The sequence below is a fragment of the Mustelus asterias genome, chromosome 16, assembly GCF_964213995.1.
Source record: "Mustelus asterias chromosome 16, sMusAst1.hap1.1, whole genome shotgun sequence".
Lineage (NCBI taxonomy): Eukaryota > Metazoa > Chordata > Chondrichthyes > Carcharhiniformes > Triakidae > Mustelus > Mustelus asterias.
In genome coordinates this window covers 10,638,949-10,654,124 of record NC_135816.1, presented here as the reverse complement: position 1 = coordinate 10,654,124, position 15,176 = coordinate 10,638,949, and the positions used below count along the sequence as shown (strand labels likewise).

Sequence of the window (15,176 nt, the reverse complement as noted above, 5' to 3'; positions counted from 1 at the left end):
AATCAGCACCATCCCAACAACAGGTACGAAGTTTGAATGTATTAATTTAAATTCCCACAGCTGCCGTGGTGGGATTTGAACCCATACTCCACCGCCCCCTCCGCCCCCAGGGGAATCAGCCTGAGTCTGGGTTACACTATCGGCTCAATATGCCAACTGAGTAAGAATAGAAGGCAGAGAAACCATCTGTAAAACTAATCAGAGGGAAAGGAGTGAATATCAAAGAGAAATTAAGAGGAGAACTTTAGGCTTGATACTTTCGAAGAGTTAGTTCAAAATCCTAATTATCTGTAACTGGATTTTAAAATGCTTAAAAGTAAAAACTGTTCATTGGATGGCACGGTGACACAGTGGTTAGCGCTGCTGCCTCACAGCGCCAGGGACCCGGGTTCGATTCCCGGCTTGGGTCACTGTCTGTGCTGAGTCCGCACGTTCTCCCCGTGTCTGCGTGGGTTTCCTCCGGGTGCTCCGGTTTCCTCCCACAGTCCAAAGATGTGCGGGTTAGGTGGATTGGCCATGATAAATTGACCCTCAGTGTCAGGGGGACTAGTTAGTATAAATGCATGGGGTTATGGGGATAGGGCCTGGGTGGGACTGTGGTCGGCACAGACTCGATGGGCCGATTAGCCTTCTTCTGTTCTGTGGGGTTCTATGATTCGATGAAAACATTAACATCAATTATCAAGATACAAATTGCTTTCAAGCACACTTCTGTTCAGAGATGAAGTCATTCAGCCACTGGGCTCTGGTAATTATCACAGCTTCAAGACAGAATTGAGGCTGGTAGCTCTTAAAACCCACCGCGCGAATACGGAAGGCAGAATCAAACCGAGGCAACAAACAGAATGAGACGAACTGTTGAGGAGGACAAATCATCACTTGCTAGTCTATTGAGAATCTTTCTCATGTTCTGAGTCTGTTTCCCAGGGTAGAAATGTCAATTACTCGGAGCCATAGGTTCAAGATTAAAGGGGGAAAATTTGTTTACAGTTGGCTGGATTTTTTTGTGTGTTGGCCAGCTGAGTACAAAACCCATTATTTGGTTGATTTTTGCTTTTAATCCAGAGATGGCACGGCGGCACAGTGGGTTAGCACTGCTGCCTCACAGTGCCAGGGACCCGGGTTCGATTCCCGGCTTGGGTCACTGTCTGTGTGGAGTTTGCACGTTCTCCCCGTGTCTACCAAACCGGCACATCTTTCAGACTGTGGGAGTAAACTGGAGCACCCGGAGGAACCCCATGCAGACACGGGGAGAACGTGCAGACTCCACACAGACAGTGACCCAAGCCGGAAAGCGGACCCGGGTCCCTGGCGCTGTGAGGCAGCATTGCTTTTTGATTTGATTTGATTTATTATTGTCACATGTATTAACATACAGTGAAAAGTATTGTTTCTTGCGCACTATACAGACAAAGCATACCATTTATAGAGAAGGAAACGAGAGAGTGCAGAATGTAGTGTTACAGTCATAGCTAGGGTGTAGAGAAAGATCAACTTAATGCAAGGAAAGTCCATTCAAAATTCTGACAGCAGCAGGGAAGAAGCTGTTCTTGAGTCGATTGGTATGTGACCTCAGACTTCTGTATCTTTCTCCCGACAGAAGAAGGAGAAAGAGAGAATGTCCAGGGTGCGTGGGGTCCTTAGTTATGCTGGCTGCTTTGCCGAGGCAGCGGGAAGTGTAGACGGAGTCAATGGATGGGAGGCTGGTTTGCGTGATGGATTGGGCTACATTCACGACCTTTTGTAGTTCCTTGCGGTCTTGGGCAGAGCAGGAGCCATACCAAGCTGTGATATAACCAGAAAGAATGCTTTCTATGGTGCACCTGCAAAAGTTGGTGAGAGTCGTAGCTGACATGCCAAATTTCTTTAGTCTTCTGAGAAAGTAGAGGCGTTGGTGGGTTTTCCAGTGCTAACCACTGTGCCACCGTGCCACTCCTGTGATATCGGTAAGAAAACACCTGGTCCAATCCTGACATGACGCTGATTAGAAGGTCTCAACTCATTTACGATTCTGTGCGATACGCTGGATTAATGGTGAAGGTGCGAGGGGAGGGGTGGGAGAAAGGTGTGGCCAAGGTGGAGAATTGGTAAGGTTGTCAGCTCCTGATCTCTGTCCCCACTAAATCGTGCGCCTGTGTTGACATCAGATGATTCGAGAGCCGGCTGTGATGCCTCTCAAGACAAACATCTAGTCATCACTCGCAAGGGCCGTTATGTCGGGGATCTAACCTCAAACGATCATAGCTTATCTCTTCATGTGGTGAGGTCTCCTCTCGGAGAGACAATTGAAATACTAAAATTGCCATCTCTCTTGAATGAAAAAGACTCGCGATATTTTAACTCCACAAACAGGCCCCTGTGGATCTTATAATATGTTTTGCTCGGGGGAAACAAACACCACATGACTCTCCTCACTCTCCCATTTCCTGATGGCAACAGGTCCTTATGAAGATTAACACTGACAGCTGGAATTCAGGGAATCTGGTGTTTGTGCAGATCGCGTTGAAGCTAAAACAGGCAACGGTCTAAGAAGAATGCGGAATGAGGAACTAAGTCATGTTGTGACATTTGCTGCACAAGAATCACTTACTAGGAAATGAATACTTTGAGACATAGCTGCGCTTTCAAGCAGCAAGGTTTTAGTTTGATGATCATCAACAATATGAGCCTTTGAACTGCGCCTCATGAGGTTGCTTTTGGTCTTCACTTCCTGTTATTCTACATCGGTCAGACAGCAAGGATCTTGTACTTGGCCAGACTCGTACATGGCACAGAATCCTCCAGAGGAATACTGTTCAACTTATTGCTCAACGCTACACAGCTTAAAGTCATGATGTGCACTCATTAAACTCAACTCTGAAAACCGCAAGGCAAAAGCATCCCCCAACTGAATTTCAAACATGCCCGACTTCAAGAGAAGTTCACAGGATCAAAGAATAGAACAGACGATGGGAGGCCATTCAGCCCGTCGTGCCTGTGCCAACTCTTTGAAAGGGTCATCCAAACTCTCCCACAGCGTGAAATGACTCATTGCGCTGCCAGGATCATTTGTTTTTTTCAATAACCGTCTTTTGTCTGTGAGGTGACGCGGAATTCTTATTTTTCTTTACATGCTCCAGTCAGCCCAGTTTGCAGCAAGGGGAACTGCAGTTCTAGGTTAACCTAGATTCTGTCATACAAACATGCAAACTAGGAGTAGTAGGTAGGTAATTAGCCATAGGAAGCCACTCGGCCCCTCGAGCCTGCTCCGCCATTCAATATGATCATGGCTGATCTAATTGTGGCCTCAGCTCCTCATTCCCACCCAATCCCGATAACGCTTGACTGTCTTGTTAGTCAAGAAGATGTCTACCTCTGACTCAACCACTCTGTGGAAGAGAATTCCAAAGACTCATGACCCTCTGAGAGAACAAAATTCTTCTCATCTCAGTCTTAACTTGGAGACCTCTTATTTTTAACCTGTCTCCCCCAGTTCTAGTCTCTCTCTGAGGGGAAACATCCTCTCAACATCCACCCTGTCAAGTCCCCTCAGGACCTTATGTGTTTCAATTAGATCGCTTTACAGTCTTCTAAACTCCATTGAATACAAGCCTAGCCTCTCCAACCTTTCCTCATACTTGGAACGATGGACAACTTTCAGAGACTGGACACTCATTCTGCTTTTACCATGTCAAGTGCAGCGATTTCCCTTCCGAGACAAAAGGTTCCGGGTTCAAACACCATAAGACCATAAGGGCAGCACGGTGGCACAGTGGTTAGCACTGCTGCCTCACAGCACCAGGACCCCAGTTCGATTCCCGGCACGGGTCGCTGTCTGTGTGGAGTTTGCACGTTCTTCCCGTGTCTGCGTGGGTTTCCTCCGGGTGCTCTGGTTTCCTCCCACAGTCCAAAGATGTGCAGGTTAGGTGGATTGGCTGTGCTAAATTGCCCTTGAGTGTCAGGGGGATTAGCTAGTTAAATGTGTGGAGTTACGGGGATAGGGCCTGAGTAGGATTGTTGTCAGTGCAGACTCGATGGGCTGAACGGCATCTTCCTGCACTGTAGGGATTCTATGATGACATACGAGCAGAAGTAGGCTGTTTGGCCCATCGAGTCTGCTCTGCCATTCAATAAGGCTCTCCAGGGCTGGAGCAGGTAATCTTGACGGAAGTGTCATCTGTCATCGCTGGCCATCTGATTTCAGCTTCTCTGCCGTTTGGCCGTTCACACCTTCTATTCTCTCTATGGATTGCCATTAGCAGCCTTTCCCTCGAGGCTATGACTCATCTTTCATTCCCTCACCCAGCAGTATAAATATCTCCCACTTTCTATGCCTTTTAGCTTTGACAAAGTCATCTGGACTCAAAACATCAGCTCTTTTCTCTCCTTACAGATGCTGCCAGACCTGCTGAGATTTTCCAGTGTTTTCTGCTTTTGTTTAAGGTTGACTCGGGTTGATTGAGGATTAAATCTCGGTCAGAATTCCCTTACTCCTCTGCGAATAATGCGACAGGAAGTTTCACACCCAGCCCCGGGGACAGATGGAACCTCAGTTTAATCATCTCACCATGAAAGACGGGCTCCTGGCATGACTCTCCTCTCTGACCTGCCTCTCCTCCCCGGACAGCTCACCCTGGGACTGAGCAGAGAAGGTCGTGGACACGCTGTTCATCTTCACACTGGTGTGGCACAAAATCTTTACAAAGCAATGCTTTATCCAGCCTTGTATAAATCTCCCAGGATCTTTATAATCAATTGTACAAGGAATTAACTGTAAATCTATACTGGCTTGAATAAACGCCTGGGAGATTTGTACACCGACGCAAAACAACCACTTGCATAGATTTCCTGTCATAGCAGCTAAGCTCAATTATGGTTTATCAGTTCAACCTTCAGACCTTGAGTGACTCATACAGTGCAGAAGGAGGCCCATCGAGCCTGCACTGATAACAACCCCACCTAGGACCTGCCCCGTAACCCCACGTATTTATCCCACCAATTGTAGTTAATTTAATCACTCCATGAAGCTGCATTCCTCGTACAATTCTCGTAAATCTCCTCTGCACCCTCTCCGAGGGTCCTGACATCCTCCTCAAAGTGTGGTATCCATTGGACACAATACTCTGCTGGGGGCTAGACCAGCGTCCCATAAAGCATCAGCGTAACTTCCTCACTTTTGTACTCTATGCCTCTATTTAAACTTTATTTATTAGTGCCACAAGTAGGCTTACATTAACACTGCAATGAAGTTACTGTGAAAATCCCCTCGTTGCCACACTCCGGCGCTTGTTCGGGTACAGTGAGGGAGAATTTAGCACGGCCAATTCACCTAACCAGCACGTCTTTCAGACTGTGGGAGGAAACCGGAGTACCCGGAGGAAACCCACACAGACACGGGGAGAATGTGCAGAATCCGCACAGATGGTGACCCAAGCCGGGAATTGAACCCAGGTCCCTGGAGCTGTGAGGCAGTAGCGCTAACCACTGTGCCACCGTGCTGCCCCATTTATCAAGTTGAAGATCCCACTTGTTTGTTTTAACAACCTTCACAACCTGTCTCTTCATATTATTTTGTGTACATTCACCACTCTTTAAATTGATACCCTTTTGTTTATGTTGTAAAGTAAGGATGTTGGCTCGAATTGTAAGGATTGACCTCACAGAGACGCATCATGTAGTGCATTCGGTGCTTTTGCAATGATTTGATTTGATTTAATTTGATCTGATTTATTATTGTCACATGTATTAGCATATTGTGAAAAGTATTGTTTCTTGTGCACTGTACAGACAAAGCATACCGTCCAAAGAGAAGGAAAGAAGAGAGTGCAGAATGTAGTGTTACAGTCATAGCTAGGGTGTAGAGAAAGATCAACTTAGTGCAAGTTTGATGGCAGCAGGGAAGAAGCTGTTTTTGAGTTGGTTGGTACGAGACCTCAGACTTTTGTATCTTTTTCCCGGCGGAAGAAGGTGGAAGAGAGAATGTCCGGGGTGTGTGGGGTCTTTAATTATGCTGGCTGCTTTGCCGAGGCAGCGGGAAGTGTAGACAGAGTCAATGGATGGGAGGTTGGTTTGCGTGATGGATTGGGCTACATCCACCACCCTTCGTAGTTCCTTGCGGTCTTGGGCAGAGCAGGAGCCATACCAAGCTGTGATACAACCAGAAAGAATGCTTTCTGTGGTGCATCTGTAAAAGCAATGCAGTGGAGGTAACCTCCAACTTCTCCCAATTCCAATGAAAAGTAATTGATTTGAAACATAAGAACAGAAGCTATTGGAGCTGGTGTAGACCATTCCGCCTGTCAAGCCTGCTCTCCCTTCGATACAATCACAGCCGCTCCTGAACTTCAACTCCGTTTTCCTGCTGACTCCCCAAATCCCTTAATCCACTGAGAGATCAAAGATCTGTCTGTCCCAGACTTATTGTATTCCGTGATGAAGCATCTACAATCTTCTGGCTAGAGACTTCCAAAGATTCACAACACGTTGAGCGAAGAGATTTCTCCTCATCTCGGTCCTAAATGATTGGTCCCTTACTCTGAGACACTATTCCCCCCAGTAGCTTTGACGAAGGGTCATCCAGACTCTATTCTCCCTCCACAGATGCGGTCAGACCTGCTGAGTTTTTCCAGCATTTTCTGTTTTTGTTTCAGATTCCAGCATCTGCAGTATTTTGCCTTTATCCTCCCCCCTCAGCCTCCTTTAGCAAGGCCTTTGACAAGGTACCGCATGGTAGCTTGTTGCAGAAAGTTAAATCTCACGGTATCCAGGGTGAGGTATCTAAATGGATACAAAATTGGCTTCTTGACAGAAGCCAGAGGGTGGTTATAGAGAGTTGTTTTTGTAACTGGAGGTCTGTGACCAGCGGTGTGCCTCAGGGATCAGTGCTGGGCCCACTGTTATTTGTCATTTATATTAATGATTTGGATGAGAATATAGGGGGGCATGGTTAGTAAGTTTGCAGATGGCACCAAGATTGGTGGCATGGTGGACAATGAGGAAGGTCATCTTCAATTGCAGCAGGATCTTGATCAATTGGGCCAGTGGGCTGACGAATGGCAGATGGAGTTTAATTTAGACAAATGCAAGGTGATGCATTTTGGTAGATTGAACCAGGGCAGGACTTACTCAGTTAATGGTAGGGCGTTGGGGAGAGTTACAGAACAAAGAGATCTAAGGGTACATGTTCATAGCTCCTTGAAAGTGGAGTCACAGGTGGACAGAGTGGTGAAGAAGGCATTCGGCATGCTTGGTTTCATCGGTCAGAACATTGAATACAGGAGTTGGGACGTCTTGGTAAAGTTGTACAAGACATTGGTAAGGCCACACTTGGAATACTGTGTGCAATTCTGGTCACCCTATTATAGAAAGGATATTATTAAACTAGAAAGAGTGCAGAAAAGATTTACTAGGATGCTACTGGGACTTGATGGATTGAGTTAAAAGGAGAGGCTGGATAGACTGGGACTTTTTTCTCTGGAGCGTAGGAGGCTGGGGGGTGATCTTATAGAGGTCTGTAAAATAATAAGGGACATAGATCAGTTAGATAGTCAATATCTTTTCCCAAAGGTAGGGGAGTCTAAAACTAGAGGGCATAGGTTTAAGGTGAGAAGGGAGAGACGCAAAAGTGTCCAGAGGGGCAATATTTTCACACAAAGGGTGGTGAGTGTCTGGAACAAGCTGCCAGAGGTAGTGCAGGTACAATTTTATCTTTTCAAAAGCATTTAGATAGTTACGTGGGTAAGATGGGTATAGAGGGATATGGGCCAAATGCAGGCAATTGGGATTAGTTTAGGGGTTTTAAAAAAATAAGGGCGGCATGGAAAAGTTGGACCGAAGGGCCTGTTTCCATGCTGTAAACCTCTATGACTCTATGACTCCTCTCTCTCCACAGATGCTGCTAAATCCTGCTGGGCATTTCCAGCATTTTCAGTTTTTATAACCTTTTACAGGCACAATAACAAGGTGGGATGTGACAGAGGTTGCTGATTGGATGGCCTTAATCACAGTGGCACAGTGGTTAGCACTGCTGCCTCACAGCGACAGGGACCTGGGTTCGATTCCCAACTTGGGGTCATTGTCTGTGCGGAGTCTGCACGTTCTCCCCGTGTCTGCGTGGGTTTCCTCTGGGTGCTCCGGTTTCATCCCACGGTCCAAAGATGTACAACATCAAAGGTTAGTTGGATTGGCCATGTTAAATTACCCCTTAGTGTCAGGGGGACTAGCTGGGGTAAATGCATGGGGTTACGGAGATAGGGCCCAGGTGGGATTGTGGTCGGTGCAGACTTGATGGGCTGAATGGCCTCCTTCTGCACTGTCGGGATTCTGTAACTATCTGTTTGCTGAATCTTTGTACTGCAGTACCTCACCCTGGCCTGTGCAAGAGAGATTAAACCAAGGGGGAGGGGGATTCTGAGCTGAGTGACAAAGCGTTTGGCCCAAACTCAAAAATTGGAGTGTATCATCACATTGACAGAATCTTCCATTGTCCAGACGATGAATCGGCAACTCTGATGTGTAAAAACACATGGCCAACTCACATTGAAACTTCAAGATGCTAGTGGTGAGGTTCCAGGTAATAGCAGTCTCACAGAGGGCTGGAAGAGCTTTGTGTTAGGTGTTGGTGGAGGTGTTCCTTGTGTATTTATTTGATGAATTCAGCATGCTAAAGTGCAGCTGCAGCCTCTGTAGTGTTCCTGGTATAAGCACAGATGTCTGGCTGAAGGATTATATTTCTTCTATTTACATGCCAGTCATAACTTTTAACTGGATTAAAAGCTTGGCTATATCACTTTGATGTTGTATGAGGTGGCTGCTCTGATAGATTTTACATTGTAAGAGATGGAATGTAAACAGGGCTGGAACTTTGCACCCCTGGGCTGGAACTTTGTCTTTGGGCTTCCACACTTTCACCACTCTTCCGGAACATCAACACCACATTGTGCCTCAATTACAGATAAGGCGGGACGGTGGCACAGTGGTTAGCACTGCTGCCTCACAGCGCCAGGGACCCGGGTTCGATTCCGGCCTTGGGTCACTGTCTGTGTGAAGTTTGCACGCTCTCCCCGTGTCTGCGTGGGGTTCCTCCGGGAGCTCCAGTTTCCTCCTGCAGTCCGAAAGTCATGCTGGTTAGAGGATTGGCCATGCTAAATTGCCCTTAGTGTTCCAAGATGTGTAAGTTAGGTGGATTGGCCATGCTAAATTGTCCCTTAATTTCCCAAGGTGTGTAGGTTAGGGGGATTGGCCATGCTAAATTGCCCTTAGTGTCCCAAAATGTGTAAATTAGGTGGATTAGCCATGCTAAATGCCTTTAGTGTCCCAAGATGTGTAGGTTAGGTGGATTGGCCATGCTAAATTGCCTTTAGTGTCCCAAGATGTGTAGGTTAGGTGGATTAGCCATGCTAAATTGCCCTTAGTGTCCCAAGATGTGTAGATTAGGTGGATTGGCCATGCTAAATTGACCCTTAATATCCCTATGATAGTGTCCTTAAGTTGCCCCTTGGATGTGTGGATTAGGTGGATTAGCCATGGTCGATGTGTGGGGTTACGGGGAAAGGGTCGGCAGGGGTGGGCCTGGGTACAGAGCTCTATCGGAGAGTTGGTGCAGGCTCGATGGGCCAAATGGCCTCTTTCTGCAATGTGAGGATTCTATGAAATGCGATTAGAAAATAAACGTTTGTGAAGAGAGGTTGACCCCAGCACACTCGGCCAAGCCACACTCGATCGTTCTTGCCAGTTACTCGTTCAGTCCCTGCAGAGCTGAAGGTAACATATCGTTCCTCTGTACACGGGCCTGTCTGAAATGATTGAGCGAATGCTCGTTTTCCGGACGCTTAATTGGCAAAGAGTGTTCTGTCACCAACAGAGAAATTGCCCTCTGGGTTTACAGCGAAGGGACAATGCAGCACAGGAACAGGCCCTTCAGCCCAACAGGCCATGAGGACATTGATGACAGAAATCAGAGACAGAGTTATATCAAGCTCAACTCATCAGCATAGACCAGTCTAATGGCTTTGAAATCAATTGTTCTCAAATCTGTTAAAAGGGTTTTTCTAAACCACGTGTTTTAAGCTTCAGCAACGATGATAATTTGATTTTTCAGTTCATAGATTCATAGAATTCATTGAATTATACAGTGCAGGAGGAGGCCATTCGGCCCATCGAGTCTACACTGACCATAATCCCACCCAGGCCCTATCCCCATAACCACGTGCATTTACCCTAGCTCGTTCCCCTGACGCTAAGGGGCAATTTAGCATGGCCAATCAACCTAACCTAATCTTTAGACTGTGGAAGGAAACCGGAGCACCCGGAGGAAATCCACGCAGAATCAGGGAGAATGTGCAAACTCTACATAAACAGTGACCCGAGGCCGGAATCGAACCTGGGTCCCTGGTACTGTGAGGCAGCAGTGCTAACCACTGTGCCACCGTGCTGCCCCAGAGAAGTGTGGCATTTGTGATCTGACTCAGAGGAGACTGCAGTGGATGAGAAGATACGACAATCCAATTGGACAGAAATAGAGACTGAGATAACATATTAAATCTCTTATCGTTTCTTCTACTTGATTCTTTAGCCGGAGTCTTGGTTCCTCTAAATGGCATCAGTTCAGTAATGGGCGACATTTAGGTTTGGGTGAAAAATTGGCAAGTAGCATCCCCACTACCAAACTACCAGGAAATGGCCGACTCCAGCAAAAGAGAATCTAACCATCTCCCAACGCCATTCTCAATGATAAATTCTCCCACCATCAACATCTCGGGAGCTTCCATTGACCTGAACCTTAACCGAGCCAATCATTCGGTTACAAGTGCAAACCAAAGGCTGAGAGAATTCTGCGGTGAGTAACTCACCTTCCGTCTCCCCAAAGCCTATCCACCATCTACAAGGCACAAGTCAGGAGTGTGATGGAATACTCCCCACTTGTCTGGATGGGTGCAGCTCCAACAACACTCAGGAAGCTTGATTTTGATTTGATTTGATTTGATTTATTATTGTCACATGTATTAACATACAGTGAAAAGTATTGTTTCTTGCGCACTATACAGACAAAACATACCGTTCACAGAGAAGGAAACGAGGGAGTGCAGAATGTAGTGCTACAGTCATAGCTAGGGTGTAGAAAAAGATCAACTTAATGCGAGGTAGGTCCATTCAAAAGTCTGATGGCAGCAGGGAAGAAGCTGTTCTTGAGTTGGTTGGTACATGACCTCTTTTTCCCGGCGGAAGAAGGTGGAAGAGAGAATGTCCAGGGTGCATGGGGTCCTTAATTATGCTGGCTGCTTTGCCGAGGCAGTGGGAAGTGTACACAGAGTCAAGTAAGATTAAGAGGAAGAGCAAGCAGGGAGTAGTTGAACACCCCGGGACAGGTGGTCTGAAGTGCATTTGTTTCAATGCGAGGAGCATAACAGGTAAGACAGATGAACCTAGAGCTTGGATTAGTACTTGGAACTATGATGTTGTTGCTATTACAGAGACTTGGTTGAAAGATGGACAGGATTGACAGCTTAACGTTCCAGGATTTAGATGCTTTAGGCAGGATAGAGGAGGATGTAAAAGGGGTGGGGGAGTTGCATTACTGGTTAAGGAGAATGAAGACGGGAATGGGTTAATGAACTTTGTAACACTTAAATTTTGTGCAAACCCGAACTTTGTGATACTTTGGGATTTGTCAGAAGCATCGTACAGCTTGTTTTCATGTATCCAAACCAGATAAGAGAAACAGCTGTCCCTGCTGTTTCCCAGCTAATCGTGTTCAGGAATGTGGCGAACCCAGCTCGTATAAGCTAAGCTAGACTCCATTTTATGTTCTTTTATATTATGTACCTTTGTTTAACACGGTGGAGATGTGTGAGGCAAGTTTTTTACACAGAGGGGGGTGAATGTCTGGAACGCGCTGTCCGGGGAGGTGGCGGGAGCGGGTACGATAGCGACATTTAAGGGGCAACTAGACGAATACATGAATAGGATGGGAATGGAAGGATACGGACTCGGTAAGTGCATATGGTTTTAGTTTAGGCAGGCATCATGATCGACACAGGCTTGGAGGGCCAAAGGACCTGTTCCTGTGCTGTACTGCTCTTTGTTCTATGTTCAATGGATGGGAGGCTGGTTTGCGTGATGGATTGGGCTTCATTCACGACCCTTTGTAGTTTCTTGTGGTCTTGGGCAGAGCAGGAGCCATACCAAGCTGTGATACAACCAGAAAGAATGCTTTCTATGGTGCATCTGTAAAGGTTGGTGAGAGTCGTAGCTGACATGCTGAATTTTCTTACTCTTCTGAGAAAGTAGAGGCATTGGTGGGTTTTCTTAACTATAGCGTTGGCATGGACACACCAGGACAGGATGTTGGTGGTCTGGACACCTCAAAATTTGAAGCTCTATCCATTATGGACACAATTCATTATGGCATTGACTGGCATTCCATCCGCGCCATCTTAAACATGCACTCCCTCCACCACCAGCACACAGTGGCAGCAGCGTGTATCATCCACAATTTGCAAGGGATGCAGATGCATGGGAACACCACCACTTGCAAACTCCCCTCCAAGCCCCAAACCATCCTGACTTGGAAGTATATCACCGTTCCTTCACCGTCACTGGGTCAAAACCCTGGAACTCCCTCTCTAACAGCACTGTGGGTGTCCAGAGAATTTTCTGAGTAACTTCATTGCAATGTTAATGTAAGCCTACTTGTGACACGAATAAATAAACTTTAAATTTTAAGCTTACACCACATGGACTGCAGCGGTTCAAGAAGGCGGCTCACCACCACCTTCTCAAGGGGCAATTAGGGATGGGCAATGAATGCTGGTCTCGCCAGCGACACCCACATTGCGTGCAGGAAGTTCTGGAAGGTGTGCTTGGCACAGTACACTGGTTTCACTGTGTGGTGTTCACACCAATGTTCCATTTTACTGACAAAGCCCAAAACCTGCCCGGCTTCCCATGATCACAATGAGCAGAAAAGTCCACGTTTACGTTTTTAAAATGCGCCTCCCTAATCCTTCTGTCTTTGCACTTATTTGGTGGTGGCATGCAAGTCTACCTTGGGGGATCTTACTCAGACATGAGCTCACATGCCTGAAGATGTATACCTGACAGCAAACAATAGTGTGAGAACCCAGCCAGAAAACACAGTTCAGATAAAAGAAACCGAAATGTCTCAAACGTTCCAGACACTGGTGAACTTGGCTGAACAAATCACGCACAATTTCTTTCTTTAGCCCTTCCACATGATAGGCTGAAGCATTCAAAACCTTTTTAGGGAGTGTGCAGACTGATTGAATCATTCTGCTGTGAGAACAATTGTCTCCTATCCCTGAACTTGGGATTTTTTCCGATTCCCAGGCAGAATTTCAGATCAGGGTTCTCATAGTTTGAACAAAGAACAAAGAACAACACAGCACAGGAACAGGTCCTTTGGCCCTCCAAGCCTGCGCCGCTCATGTGCCCAACTAGACCATTCTTTTGTATCCCTCTATTCCCAGTCTGTTCATGTGGCTATCTGGATAAGTCTTAAACGATCCCAGCGTGTCCGCCTCAATCACCTTGCTTGGCAGTGCATTCCAGGCCCCCACCACCCTCTGTGTAAAATACGTCCCCCTGACATCTGTGTTGAACCTTGCCCCCCTCATCTTGAATCCATGACCCCTTGTGTTCGTCACCTCCGACCTGGGAAAAAGCTTCCCACTGTTCACCCTATCTATGCCCTTCGTAATTTTATACATCTCTATTATGTCGCCCCTCATCCTCCGTCTTTCCAGGGAGAACAACCCCAGTTTACCCAATCTCTCCTCATAGCTAAGACCCTCCATACCAGGCAACATCCTGGTAAACCTTCTCTGTACTCTCTCCAAAGCCTCCACGTCCTTCTGGTAGTGTGGCGACCAGAACTGGACGCAGTATTCCAAATGTGGACTAACCATCATTCTATACAGCTGCAACATCATATGCCAACTTTTATATTCTATGCCCAATCCAATAAAGGCAAGCATGCCATATGCCTTCTTGACCACCCTCTCCACCTGTGCTGCCACCTTTGTTGTTGGAGAATACATTCCTCTGTGATATCATTGCTGCTTCTGAGGGGATAAGATGTTTCCCAGCACTGTCAGATGTTTCCCAGCGCTGTCACACCTGGATCGGGAAGGAGAACTTGTGGGTCTGGGATTGAACTCGACGGGGAGTAATCCGGAACCAATTTGTGGGAAATTCTCAGTGATGGTGATCAATGGAAGCTACCACCTGGTTCACTAATGTCCTTTAGGGAAGGAAATTTGCCATCCTTACCTGGTCTGGCCCACCTCTCTCTCAAAGGTGGCTGCTGCTTCATGCCAGGTGCAGTTCCAGCATTGGCCACTGCTCCTGGTGGCGCTGCTGGGGACTTCTCTGTCCTCCAATTGAACGGCCCCTCTTGGAAGGGGGATGTCCCCACTTAGAGGGCTGGAATCTCTGAAGGCAGCTCATTGGTTCCTGATTCACCGATTCCCACTTAGAATCAGACATTCCTTACAGTGTAGGAGGAGGCCACTCACGCCCTCACCTACAAACCTGCCAGCGGTGGAGGGTAACACTCAGAGCCCTGCTTTGAAGGAAGCAGTCCAGGGTGGGAGGTGGCTCGGGTGACCAGGCAACAAGTGGCGCATTTTTATTCACCATTGGCCTCCGGTCAAACAGGCTTCCAAACTTTACCCCTAATGTGGACCCCTGGATTGGCTCACCTCTCTCACCCTGGGACTGTCCCTCCACCCACACCAAGCGATCGAGCTGGCCAGCAAACCAGAGGCTGACATTTCGGGGCCACTGCGCATGCGCAGAGTGCCGCTGGATTCGGCCTCCCAGGGCGGGAATGGGCCCCGCCCCCCCGAAATCTAATGATATTCACACTGGTGGCCTCTGCATTGCACAGAGTGTGGTAGATTCTAGTCTGAACTCCCACTGAAAAAACCAGCATGAATTACTCCCGTTTTCCCTCAAATTCGAAACTTAGAATTTTTTTGGCGGAATCTCCCCATTCTATTTAAGTGGGAGAGATTGTGTGTATGAGAGAGAGAGAGAGAAAGAAAGAGATAAAGAAGTTGCATGAAAGTGGGAGAGATTGAGTGTGTGTGGGTGTGAGAGAGAAAGATTACATGTAAATGGGAGAGATTTTGAGTGTGTGTGCCTATGAGAGAGACTGTATGTAAGTGGGAGAGATT

The 15,176-nt window shown here is 47.1% G+C and overlaps 1 long non-coding RNA gene across 1 annotated transcript in view; it reads right to left on the bottom strand.

Moving 5' to 3' along the window:
* LOC144505649 (uncharacterized) overlaps positions 1–14,774 on the bottom strand; it is a 45,193-nt gene extending 30,419 nt beyond the window's left edge. Inside the window, exon 1 of the long non-coding RNA XR_013499829.1 lies at positions 14,700–14,774. This is a non-coding gene — a long non-coding RNA (uncharacterized LOC144505649). The remainder of the gene's footprint in view (positions 1–14,699) is intronic.
* Between the last annotated feature and the right edge of the window lie 402 nt (positions 14,775–15,176).